This window comes from Chelonia mydas, chromosome 1 (genome assembly GCF_015237465.2).
Source record: "Chelonia mydas isolate rCheMyd1 chromosome 1, rCheMyd1.pri.v2, whole genome shotgun sequence".
NCBI lineage: Eukaryota > Metazoa > Chordata > Testudines > Cheloniidae > Chelonia > Chelonia mydas.
The window spans coordinates 309,118,057-309,131,343 of record NC_057849.1 but is presented as its reverse complement, the minus strand read 5'-3'; the positions used below and the strand labels follow the sequence as shown (position 1 = coordinate 309,131,343).

Genomic DNA, 13,287 nt, shown 5'->3' with positions numbered 1-13,287 from the left:
TCTAGTTCAAACCACTCAATTTAAAAATCGCATAAAGCCCTTCAGAGATACAAATATTCATAAAGGCTGAGGTCAAGGGTGGTAGGCATAGGATTAGACTTCCTCTGCTAGCTTTGTTTTGGCTTGTGGTTGCAGGCATGCTCTGTTCCATTCTAGGGAGCAGGCACAGTACTGAAATTTACAAGAAGTTGGCTCTCTCACAGTTGAAGAGGAATGCAGAGTAGAAGGATGGCCCCATATGCATAGGTAATTACACAAACAGCACCCTAAATTCATTATTAATAGGTCACCCACCTGATTTATCTACAGCATGGTACACAATTCTCATCCCAGAAGGAGAAAAAGGAAGAAATTCTTAAATTCCGTTTTGGGCCTGACAACCTTGTGGCCCTTTACAGCAATGGCAGAGAAATCCCAAGTAAATCCTAGATCTTAACCCTTTCATACTTCTAACCCAACTTTAAATTGGGCACAAATAAGGAAATTGATAACATTTATCCTGGATGGGTTACCTGTTAAATGCCATATGCAGTTTAGAATAAATTAAGAAAATCTTTGTCAGAAGAAACACTGAAGGAAACATTAACACAGTTACAGAGGTTTTTAGTGTTTCAGAAGAAGTTACTTTAAAAAAAGTTATGGATGGCACCACAGTACTCTAGCACACAAGGAACGGACTAGGAATTTTTGCCAACAAGTAATGTGACAGTTCACCTTTTGGATATTTGTCCCCGGTCTTTGGTTAACCCACAAGTTAGTTTAATGATTCTGTGATTGTTTTCGTGATAGCCTGCCATAAAAACTGACACTACAGGAAGCTCATAAGTAGGGAGTGAAGAGACAGGGTACTTTGAATTACAGCATGACCAAGCACAGCAAAGATTTTGTACAGTTCCAAAGCAAACAGTGTAGGAGTCACGCTACAGAGACTCGTTGTTTCATTTGCCTACGGTGCATGCATACAAGTAACACACCATTTTTTTAAAAAGAACAGTTTGGAGAGAAAGTTTAAAGCAATCTAACGCAATAAAACAAGGTGTTTGCATTAAAATCCAAATTAGCTTCTGAATTGAAGCTAGTGGTCTGAAGAACTCAAGTGTCAAAATGGCTCTTAACCAACTGCTAGCCACACAAGAGAGAATGGGTTACAATTATTCCTGTCGTGAAATGGGAATTACAAAACTCTTGAGGATAATAATGAACTATAAATCCAGTGCTATATACCAGAAGATTGGAGCTAAAAATCGCTCTGCACAAGAGGATGCTTCTCAACTTTCTGCTTAACATCACAAAGCTTTTATCCTTGTTGGTTTTTTCTTTTTCTTAATGCTCTTACCTAAAAATTGTATTTAACTCTCTCACGCTCGGTTTGATACAATCACAATCCACGCAGCTCGCTACATCGGCATTTAAAAAAGGAAAGTTTGCAGATCTTTTTTTAGATTGCAAGGCAAAGCAGCGCAATCAACGTTCAACGCGACATAGCCTAGGAAGCCCTGGGTTTTGCCTTAATGAAAGCCATATGCCGTTCGGAGCGAGGGAAGAACAAGCTCCAGGGCTTATTTTAAAGTTTCTGACTCTTCCGATCCCAGTTACCGGGGAGATTCAAACTGGGTCTGATCCGAGAGCGCTGGGCGCGTTTTGTTTCATGCCTCGGTTTCTCCCTTTCCCTCGGAGGTTACGCACATGCTGACTGGCGAAGTTGCCATACAGGCAATCAGGAGGCAGAGCTTTCCAGAGGGGAAAGTGATTTATTAGCCTCAGATTTGTGTATCCTTCCCCCTCACACAAACCAAGCACGAACCGGCCCCGCTGCTTCCAACAGGTGGAGCCACCGTGGGGAACAATCCCCGGGGGAGGGGGAGAATCAAACTTACCCAAGTTGGAGAGCAGGGCTGGGCAGCGCCTTTGCGCCCTGCCGCTCGGCCGCCGATCCCAGCTCAGGCTGCCGCGGCTCCGGCTCCGGCTCCTCCCATCTCACAGCGGCTCAGCCGAGCAGCCCCCCGAGCCACCGCGCAGCGATAGCAGCCAACTCGCTGCCCATTTCCCGAGGAGCCGCCCGCCGCAGCCCGCGTCTGAGCGCCGGGAGAGAGAGCGAGAGCGAGAGCGAGAGAGGAACCACCCAGAACCCAATTAATCATCACATGATGAGCCCGAGCCTCCGCCTCCACCTACGCGCGCCTGCTGCCTGCGCCGGCACCGCGGAGCCGGAGGAGCGGCGAGGGAGAGACACACCTGTAGGCGCTGCACATATCCGCCGTGCGCACCCGGCGAGACAGGAAACTGAAAAAACAGCCCAGGGAAAGGCGCGGGGGGGGAGGGGGAGACGCCGGGATCCCCCCTCCCCCTGTCCTCCTCCGTCCCCACCCCCTGCCTCTGCTCCGGATCCTCTTGCACACGCCTCTCCTCAGGGAAAAGCCCGACAGGCAACAACTCATCGCCCCGCTTCTTCCTCCCGCCCCTCTTCCTCAGCGCAGCAGCCAGCCGGCCGGGCTCGCCCTGGGGGCCGGGGCTTGGCTTGCGGGCCGCGCGCCCGTGGAGAAGGGCTGGCGCTGGGGGCCGGGGCTGCGGTTAATGGGCCGGGGCCCGGGGGGCTACAGGAGGAGGATCTGCTCCCCGGGAGGCTGGGGCCCGTCATCTCGTTCCCCGGGGAGGGGCTGCAGGAGGGGGAAGGGGCCCGTCATCTCGTTCCCCGGGGGGGGGGGCTGCAAGAGCGGGGGAGAAGGGGCCCGTGATCTCGTTCCCCGGGGGGGGGGGCTGCAGGAGGGGAAGGGGCCCGTGATCTCGTTCCCCCGGGGGGAGGGTTGCAGGAGGGGGAAGGGGCCCGTCATCTCGTTCCCCGGGGGGGGGGGCTGCAAGAGCGGGGGAGAAGGGGCCCGTGATCTCGTTCCCCGGGGGGGGGGTTGCAGGAGGGGGAAGGGGCCCGTGATCTTGTTCCTCGGGGGGGGGGCTGCAGGAGGGGGAAGGGGCCCGTGATCTTGTTCCTCGGGGGGGGGCTGCAGGGGGGGCCCGTGATCTCGTTCCCGGGGGGGGCTGCAGGAGGGGGAAGGGGCTCCTGATCTCGTTCCCCGGGGGGGGCGCTGCAGGAGAGGGAAGGGTTCCCACGCCTTCCCTGGCCCCTGCCGAGGGGCGTTGGGATGGGGGAGCGAATTGCTTCTTGCGGGTTGAAACGCGCATTGGGGCAGCCGCGAGCCTGCCGGGCTGTGGAGCGGAGCCGCTGCCCGCTTCGCTTTAACGCGCCTTCCCCACGGGCAGAGGGGAAAGCGGTTCCCTGCAACCAAGGAGCTGCCCCCCAAGCTGCTGGCTCTTGGGAGGCTGCAATCGCCTGCTCGGCAGGGAGAAGCTCCCGGGGCTCGTTAGAGCCCAGCTGCCCGCCAACCAGGGCCGGGAAGAGCAAAGCTCTGGAGCGTCGGCTGCACTTACTGGAGCAACCTGTCCCCGTGGGTCACGCTGTGAACTTTGCCCGCTGCCTGGCATGAGGATGGGGTGGAAACTCGCCGCAGGCTACGCGTTCCCTTGGGCGATGTTCTGCTCACAGGGACGCTCCTAGGCTAAGCAGGATCTACTTGGATCAAGGCGGTGGTGGGAGATCTCCCAGCCTGGCCAGTAAGAAATGGGCTAGGTCCATTCTCCCCCCGGACCCCCGTTCTGAAAAGTGCTGAGGGAGCAGGATACAGCCCGAGAGAGCCGGTAAGGGCTTAAGAGTTTGGGCTATTTAAGATGTGTTAATTAATCATAAAAAGAAAAGGAGGACTTGTGGCACCTTAGAGACGAATCAATTTATTTGAGCATAAGCTTTCGTGAGCTACAGCTCACTTCATCGGATATGAAGTGAGCTGTAGCTCAGGAAACCTTATGCTCAAATAAATTGGTTCGTATCTAAGGTGCCACAAGTCCTCCTTTTCTTTTTGCAAATACAGACTAACATGGCTGTTACTCTGAAACCTGACCTTAATTAATCATGTTTATTATGGAAGTGCCTGAGGGCCCACCACGGACAGTACATTGGTACTCCACCACAGTCACTGGGTACACTCAAGGGCCCGTGTCCTAGGCATGCTACCAACACAAAGTGGTGCCCAAAGGAGCTTACAATCTAAACAGACAAGACAAAGGCAAACAGAGGGTGGGGGAAAGGCTAGAACACCCAAGCAGAGTGACCAATGTACTGGCAACAAACAGCATGTTAGTTCCACAGATCTTGGGGGGGAGGAGGAAGTTACTTTGGAGGAAATAAGCTTTATTTGAATGGATTATGAGTAACAGAGAAGAGGCTAATTACCATGAGACACACCCAGTATAAGGACAGACGCAATAGCCACCAAGCCAGGGTCTTGCAACTCTAAGGAGAGTACGGTGGGAGTTGCCCACCTTGGCGCACTTCTCATCCTTTTCATACCATAATGTCAATAGATCATCTCTTTCTCCCAGTCCACTGGGGCCCATCTCATCGTCCAAGAGCTCCTCATGGAATTCCAACCCTCTTTTTTCCTTTTCCAGCTATGCCTTTCTTGGTGAGCCTCCAACAGGGTCTGCTCTACCTTTGTCAAAAGAAAAGGAGGACTTGTGGCACGTTAGAGACTAATTTCAGAGTAGCAGCCATGTTAGTCTGTATTCGCAAAAAGAAAAGGAGGACTTGTGGCACCTTAGAGACTAACCAATTTATTTGAGCATAAGCTTTCGTGAGCTACAGACTATTGGTTAGTCTCTAAGGTGCCACAAGTATTCCTTTTCTTTTTAGAGACTAACGAATTCATTTGAGCATAAGCTTTCGTGAGCTACAGCTCACTTCATCGGATGCATTCAGTGGAAAAAAAATTTTCCACTGAATGCATCCGATGAAGTGAGCTGTAGCTCACAAAAGCTTATGCTCAAATAAATTTGTTAGTCTCTAAGGTGCCACAAGTCCTTCTTTTCTTTTTGCGGATACAGACTAACACGGGTGCTACTCTGAAATCTATCTATGTCAGCTTTTCCTGTACCTTGGTTGTTTCTATCACTGCTTTCTCAGTCACCATCCCCTTAAATACGCCTGCTGGCTGGGCCTTTGGATTGTTCAGACAACTTCTCATCCTATCCCTGGCTTGAGTGCCTCCTGTACCTCCCCCATCTGCTGGTGCTCTCCTGCCATCAAAATCCCTTCTGCTTCTGGTAGGGGGGGCTGGTTTGTATCCCCACAGTAAATTGTTCCAGCCCTGGTTTTTGTGGAATTTCCTGCCGCCTGAAACATAGCTAGCTGCTGTTTGAACCCTTGGTACCATTGCTTGTCATGCTCCAATTCCATCGTTGTCCAAACCAAATCCTGCTCTAGCTTTGCTGCATGCCTTACAATTTTCTGCTGGGAGATATTTACTTCTGCCAGCTCCTGATTAGCTTCTTGTAGATGTTCCTCCAAGCAGTGAAGACATCTCAGAGTTTCTTCTCTAGTTTTCTCAGCATTCTCCAGGCAATCGAACAAGTCCATCCAGTCCTCTTCTGTGTGCCCATAACGGCTGAGCATTGCTGACCAAGGCTCCAGGACCTTGAATAGGTTTCTCCTCTACTGGCTCAGGTACTGTCCTCTGCTGCATCAGGGCTGGGAATCCTTGCCAGTCTCTGCCCAGAATCATGGACCAGGGAAGGCTCCTCACTACTCTGATTTTTATTCAGCCTTGTACTTCTAACTCCACCACAGCCACTGGATACACTCAAGTCTCTCCATACACAAAGGATATGTGGACTAACAGCTGCTGGTTTATCTGACCAGATGGAAGTTTGCCCACAACCCAAGCCCACTAACCGGTTTTCCCAGTTTGAGTGCTTCACGCGTGGTGCATTTAAGGAGCATCCCAACCCACAAACGTGGTTATAAACAACAGCCCACATAGTCACATTTCATCAGGGGACACTCTTGTCTCATATGTCCTGATCAGTCACGGCTCCCAGCTACCTGCCAAAGTGCTTCCACTGGGCTTGGGAAAAGACTGGGGTGCCAGTAGCTCTTCTGGACCTCAAAACTTAGAGCCAGGAATTTCTCCCCTTGTAATCTCCTCCAGCCTCTGGAGACCAGGGTTTTATATCTTCCTGCCTTTCTGGTGGTGATCTTCTCAGTCTGGCCTGCTGGTCAGATTGCTTAGTACCATCTGCCTCTAAATAGGCCTCTGATCTTTCCACTGCAGAGCTGGTAGAAACTTTGGGCCTCAGCTGGCAGAACCTGCAAAAATTGTTCTAGGATGATTTGATCCACAGTTCTCACTACAGGTTTCAGAGTAGCACCCGTGTTAGTCTGTATTCGCAAAAAGAAAAGGAATACTTGTGGCACCTTAAAGACTAACAAATTTATTTGAGTATCTCTGGCCATAGCCCATGCAATGCCAGGCCTCGGAGTCACTGAGATACCCCCCCGAACCATACTCCTCAGCAGAATGGTTCCATTCTAAAGCAGTGTTGATAGGCTTCAGTTGTGAGCCCCAACTGATCTAAAATAGCTTCTTTGACCATCAGATATTATTTTGCCTACTCATCAGATAGGACCCCTGACAGAAAGAGGCCATCCCAGCTGCCCAGAATGCTGCACTTGCTACCCACTCAAAAACATGTAAGAAAGCCTTTAGGTCTTCATCTGGCCCTAACTTTGCCTGGGGTCTTCTTCCCAGGGAGCTGCTCCATTCCCTAGGGCCCACTTTTCCATACATTACGGGAAATATTCCTGCTGCAGCTGCTGTGTTTCCTATTGCTCTTGTCCTTGCAGCAGCTGCAGGAGGAGAACCTGGGTCTGCTCCTGCTGCGCTGCCATCAGGCAGACTACTTCCTCCATTTTTCTGCTTTTCCTTATCTCTGAGGGGTCTCAGTAGATCCCGGATGACACTCCCTGTGTGGCAAAGTGGCAGCCCCAACACATCCCCTCCTGGCTGGCTGTGGCACTGCAGCAACTTTTGCCTAAGATTTTCCCCACTATCCTTCGGCCTACTCCAGCTGCAGAAGTCAGATAGCTTTACTGAGTCCAGCCCCTTCTGGGGCCTCAGAAGTGGGGGAGGGGTAAATAATGAAGAGGGCAGCTCACTGATTCAGAGCAATCTAGATCACTTGGTAAACTGATCACAAGCAAATTATGTGTTTTAATACAGCTAAATGTAAATGTATGTGTGACGGTGCACCCCATAAAGCTCTATGGAATTATTCTTATGAATGTATATTTGGGACATAACTGGAATATGTTTTACGCTACATATGCCATGTAACATATCTCTGTAAAGGTTATGATCTACTGAATCTATTCTTCCTATTTGTGTGCCTGTATCATTTTTGTAGTTGAAGTTATGAATATAGCCTTAGTAAGAAGCATTTGGTCAGCTTCTTGAGAAAGGAATGTGCAAGTTAAGTGCCCAATCAAGAAGCACTTAACAGTGGAGACACCAAACCACATCTGAGCTTTCCCAGGAATGTGGCTTGACTGGTAAGGAACTCAGTCTTGCAGGGACATATGACTTGCCCATGTGACTCCAGAACTCCATGTTGAAGCTGGACTTTGCATAGGAAAGAGGAGGGGGTCTCTACCCACAAGAGAAAGTCCATTTAAGCCCGTGAGAGACCCCTTCATTATGTCTTCAGCTGACTAAGGAGATAGCTTCTCCACCCCCAATGGTACCTGAAAGAAACTGGAACAAAAGACAGTAACTACAGGGGGTGTGAGTGATTGCTGGACCTGGACTAAAAAGAGAGTAGTCTGTAAAAGGAAGCTTACTGGAACTGGTGAGGTTTTGTCTGTATTCAGTTTTATTAGACGTAGGCTTGCGGGTTTTATTTTATTTTGCTTGGTAATTCACTTTGTTCTGTCTGTTACTACTTGGAACCATTTAAATCCTGCTTTCTGTATTTAATAAAATCACTTTTTACTTATTAATTAACCCAGAGTATGTATTAATACTGGGGGGGGGGGTGCAAACCGCTGTGCATATCTCTCTATCAGTGTTATAGAGGGCAATCAATTTATGATTTATTTGGGGTTTGGACCCCATTGGGAGTTTGGTATCTGAGTGTTAAAGATGGGAACACTTCTGTAAGCTGCTTTCAGTTAAGCCTACAGCTGTTAGGGCACATGATTCAGACCTGGGTCTGGGTTTGCAGCAGGCTAGTGGGTCCGGCTCAAACCAGGCAGGGTGCTGGAGTCCTAAGCTGGCAGGGCAGGAAAGCAGGAGCAGAAATAGAATCATAGAATATCAGGGTTGGAAGGGACCCCAGAAGGTCATCTAGTCCAACCCCCTGCTCGAAGCAGGACCAAGTCCCAGTTAAATCATCCCAGCCAGGGCTTTGTCAAGCCTGACCTTAAAAACCTCTAAGGAAGGAGATTCTACCACCTCCCTAGGTAACGCATTCCAGTGTTTCACCACCCTCTTAGTGAAAAAGTTTTTCCTAATATCCAATCTAAACCTCCCCCATTGCAACTTGAGACCATTACTCCTCGTTCTGTCATCTGCTACCATTGAGAACAGTCTAGAGCCATCCTCTTTGGAACCCTCTTTCAGGTAGTTGAAAGCAGCTATCAAATCCCCCCTCATTCTTCTCTTCTGCAGACTAAACAATCCCAGCTCCCTCAGCCTCTCCTCATAAGTCATGTGCTCTAGACCCCTAATCATTTTTGTTGCCCTTCGCTGGACTCTCTCCAATTTATCCACATCCTTCTTGTAGTGTGGGGCCCAAAACTGGACACAGTACTCCAGATGAGGCCTCACCAGTGTCGAATAGTCTTGGCACATCAGGTGGCAGCTCTCAGGGGGTTTCTGTGATCCAACCCGTCACAATATGTATATAGGAACAAAGAATGTAGGTCATACTTATAGGATGTGAGACTATATTCTGGGAAGAACTGACTCTGAAAAAGATTTGGGGATCATGGTGGATAATCAGCTGAACATGAGCTCCCAGCCTGATGCTGTGACAAAAGGAGCTAATGAGCTCCTGGGATGCATGAACAAAGGAATCTTGAGTAGGAGTCAAAAGGTTATTTTATCTCTGTATTTGGCATGGATGCAACCATTGCTGGAATACTGTGTCCAGTTCTGGTGCCCACAGTTCAATAAGGATGTTGATAAATTGGAGAGGGCTCAGAGAAGAGCCATGAGAATAATTTCAGGATTAGAAAACATGCCTTATAGTGATAGACTCAGGGAGCTCAATCTATTTAGCTTGTCAAAGAGAAGGTTAAAGGGTGCCCTGACTGCAGTACCTACATGGGCCACATATTAAATAATGGGCTCTTGAGTCTAGCAGAGAAAGGTATAACACCATCCAATAGCTGGCAGTAGAAGCTAGACAAATTCAAACTGGAAATAAGGCGTACGTTGTTAACAGAGTAATTAACCGTTGAAACAATTTACCAAGGGTCATGGTGGATTCTCAATCACTGAGAATTTTTAAATCAAGATTGGATGTTTTATGAAAAGATAAGCTCCAGGAATTATTTTGGAATTTCTATGGCCTGTGTTATACAGGAGGTCAGACTAGATGGTCACAATGGTCCCTCCTAGCCTTAGAATCTCTGGACAAAAATATCAAACCTTCAGCTCATCTAGGCTCAGCAGGCCCTGCCTCTACCTTACAGGCATGCCTCAGCTGTTACAGTTTTTTCCCCATACCTCATTGCCTTTGACACCTTGTGCTTCCAAAGACACCACTGTCCAGGGGCTGGCCCACTCCTCTCCTCACTCAGGGCTTCACGCAGGTTCCATTTTACCTTTTGATTGCTAGGAAGAGTTCCAAGATCTAATATGAGCATTGTAAATGATTAGCTGAGGTTTGTTTTATGATGGAGCCTAATCAATAAAGCATGTGTCATTTATTGTGGTTCTGCATGTCATATTGTTACATTTCAGTGTCCATATTTACAGTGTTTCAGTGGTTTTTGTTGTACCTTTCTACCTCATTAGCCTTGTGGTTTTTTTGGTTGGTTGGTTGGTTGGTTGGGTTTTTTTGAGTGGTTATTCTTGGGTCACAGTAACTGGGAAAAGATCACGTCTATCTGTTTCTGCCAAAAGAAGGAAGTGGAATGAGGTAATCAATGGGAAATGTCACGTACTTAACATCGTTTGCTGCTCTTTATCGCTTTGCTAGTGAATCTTCTCCTCAGGAGCGATGCACAAAGTCAACACACTACCTTTTTGGTAAAACACGTGGATACCTTGTTGCTCTTGGGAGATGGTAACTTGATGACTGTTTTTGAATGCCACATTTGACATCCACAAATCAAGAGCTTTGTACTGGTTTCTGGGATGTCTAAATCAGTATGAAAAGGACATTTAATGGACAAGCATGTGTAAAAGAACTACTAAAAGAATTTCCAGTCACTTGCCACTCTGTACTCCTTCCCCCAGAATTTCAAAGCAGTCTTGTTTTGCTACTAAAAAATGAGCAGAAGTTGTGACCCAGAGATGCCTTGTTGCCAACTGGCAGAGGGCATAATAGGTGCGTAGGGGTTTACAAGTATCCCCTGCGTCCAATATCTACATAGTAGTGCACCAGAGGGTAGGATGTGAGGTCTCTACCCACAGCCAGTAACATATTGGTCATACTAATGACTGTGGGATGTATACTGAATGGTATTTAAGGAGTTATGTATCTATATTGGAAATTATATTCATACAGCATTGAAATTAAAAGCAAGTCATCAGCAGGTGACAGGCCTTGGACAGATTCTGTTCAGGCAGGGGCTAGGAGACATTCACTCTCTGTTTGGTCAGGTGTGTATTGTGCCTCTCTGCATGCAAAATCTGCAAGAAAGAATCCTTTAGGAAAAGAACAATTGAGGGAGGGACATCCTGTTTGAGTAAAGACAGTGAATTGCTGGAATATATCTCAGGGTACCTGGGTGTACCTCGTATCCTTCACTTAGGGGACAAGCTACCAATGTGCTTTTCTTATGAATGGAGGGTCACCACTAACTGGATCTTTAATATCGGGAGAGAGACTTTGGGTGAGCCAACATTTATAAGATTGAAAAAGTTTTATTAGTTCCGTGTAGGCTCTAGAAAGCATGTTGTGGGTTTATTTTATATATAACAATTTGTTTCCATTAATTCTACTTGTTTAGTTTTGAATCTCTATTCTTTGTTAAACAAATTTATACTTTGACTATAAACATATTTAAGGGCTGTGAGTTGCGTGAAGCGGTGATGCTGAGGTGTAACCAGTAATCTGGGGCGTGCTGCTCCTTTGGGAATAGTGGGTCTGTGAATTTTGTGAGTGTCCAGTGGAGCAGAGCCTGGGCACTTCAGGGGGATACTTGGGGGTTGGACTGTGCCTCTTGCTAACCTGCAGAGCGACAACAGAGACTGCATGGGATGAGAGGGCAGTGCTTGTGTTGCCTGTGGCTGGCGGAGTCATGGAGCTGACCCCTGGCAGGCACAGATGAGGCTTCCTCTTGCTTAGGGCAGGTGGTAGTGAGAAGCCTTATACCTCTGGGTACCTCAGGAGGCATCACACAAGCCACTGGGTAAAATAAAAGACTAATTAAGGTTCTAGTTGGTATGGTTCACAGACAACAGTATTGTAGTTCCAAACTATTAACCTTGATCGTTATCTTCCACTCAGTCACTAACCACATTCTGAGTGGAATAAGAAATTCCAAGGAGAGTGGGACTGTTTGTGATATGGTCACAGCTCTGACCTGTGTAATCACTTGGGTCTTGTCGTTAGAGGGAAAATTTGTGAGCATTTTTCTCCACCAGTGCAATCACTATGGAAGCTGAAGTGTAAGCATTTTTGACACTAACCAATTTATTTGAGCATAAGCTTTCGTGAGCTACAGCTCACTTCATCGGATGCATGTAGCTCACGAAAGCTTATGCTCAAATAAATTGGTTAGTCTCTAAGGTGCCACAAGTACTCCTTTTCTCTTTGCGAATGCAGACTAACACGGCTGTTACTCTGAAACCTGTCATTTTTGACACTGTTATCTAACTCTGCATTAAACAGTATAACAGACTGTGCTGACCCCTGTAAGAGCAGGTGCTGCCAGACTGCCTGTTACTGGGACTTTTAAGGCCAAGCATTTAGGATGGTTGTGACTGCTACAGAGATATTGAGATTAAGAGGGAACCGTGTGACTGTGGATGGAGCTACTACATGAGAATTATACCACATTAACTAGACAGGTATAACGAAAGTGGCACGGACTTCTTCTCCCCCCCCTTGAGTGTGCAAACAGTTGTATTAGTATAAAGTTGCTTATACCACTACAGCTTATTTACGTGAATTTAGGAGTAAAAAATACAACACTCCTTACAGAAAGAATGTTTCATGTTTTTACTGTAGAGGTTAGCCAAAACTTGGGGGTCTTGTGGGCTTTTTCCATTAGGAAGAGAAATTGGTGATGGAGTCTGGTGTTTCTTTGGTGCAATCCTGTTACTTTACGAAGAATGCACAAAGTCCTGTTTCCCAGAACACAGTAGGAATCAAAGAATAGGAGATAGTTTCTTTGCTCATATTTCCAATTTCCAATTCATATTTTGAGCCACCAAGCAGTCCAAAAAGCTCTCTCTCGCCAGGCTTTTCTCAGGACCTTGTTCCGGCTGTTCCTTTAGCGTTTCTGCCCCTGCTATCTTCTCTCTCAGCTTCTCTGGTTCTTACTGCCTCTCTTTCACAGACATATAAAACAATAGCCAGCAGAAATCCTTCCGCTTACATGGGTCATGCCTGTGCCTTTGTTTTGGGTGGTGACATAGGTATACTAGTACATACCAAGTCTTAGATTGAAAGGAGATCTGCGGGAAGTATACTCTAGAGAGACCAGACCTCGTCTGGGGATCTCCTCGGAGTCAGCTGGGGAAGCACTGAGACTTGGAGGAGACTGTAGAAAATGCTAGTGAAGGCTAGGGGTAGCACACAACTACTGAACATTGTGCAACTTTTGTGTATTATTCCTCTGCAGTGTTAGCTCTTTGCCAGTCTTTCCTGAGAGATAAGGTTTCCAAAACTCTTTCTAGCTGTTAGTATGGAAAAATCATAGAAAGAAGATTCCAGCTGCTTCATCTTTATTAATGAAGTACAGATTACATTGCACTAGTAGCGTACAGGTTTGTCCTTTGTATTCCTGAGTTTTCTTTTAGTATTGCTGTTACCCATCCCTTTTTCTCCTTCTGTGATTTAAGTTGATGGACAAGTTTAATAAACAATATTACAAATGACATTTTTGTTTTACTTTTTATTTTCCTCGGAGAAAAGGAATCCCATACTTTACAGTGAAGAACCATTTTTTTCTGTCCTCAATAATCTGTGCTTCTGTTGTTTGTTTATTTTAAGGGTGTCCAAAGT

General features: G+C 47.2%; 1 protein-coding gene across 2 annotated transcripts in view; it reads right to left on the bottom strand.

Moving 5' to 3' along the window:
* Positions 1-2,312, bottom strand: part of PLXNB2 (plexin B2) — a 331,712-nt gene extending 329,400 nt beyond the window's left edge. For both annotated transcript variants that reach the window (XM_043550501.1, XM_037889000.2), the window contains exon 1: positions 1,878-2,312. The gene's annotated coding sequence lies outside the window, so the exon portion shown is untranslated. The remainder of the gene's footprint in view (positions 1-1,877) is intronic.
* Positions 2,313-13,287: the final 10,975 nt, after the last annotated feature.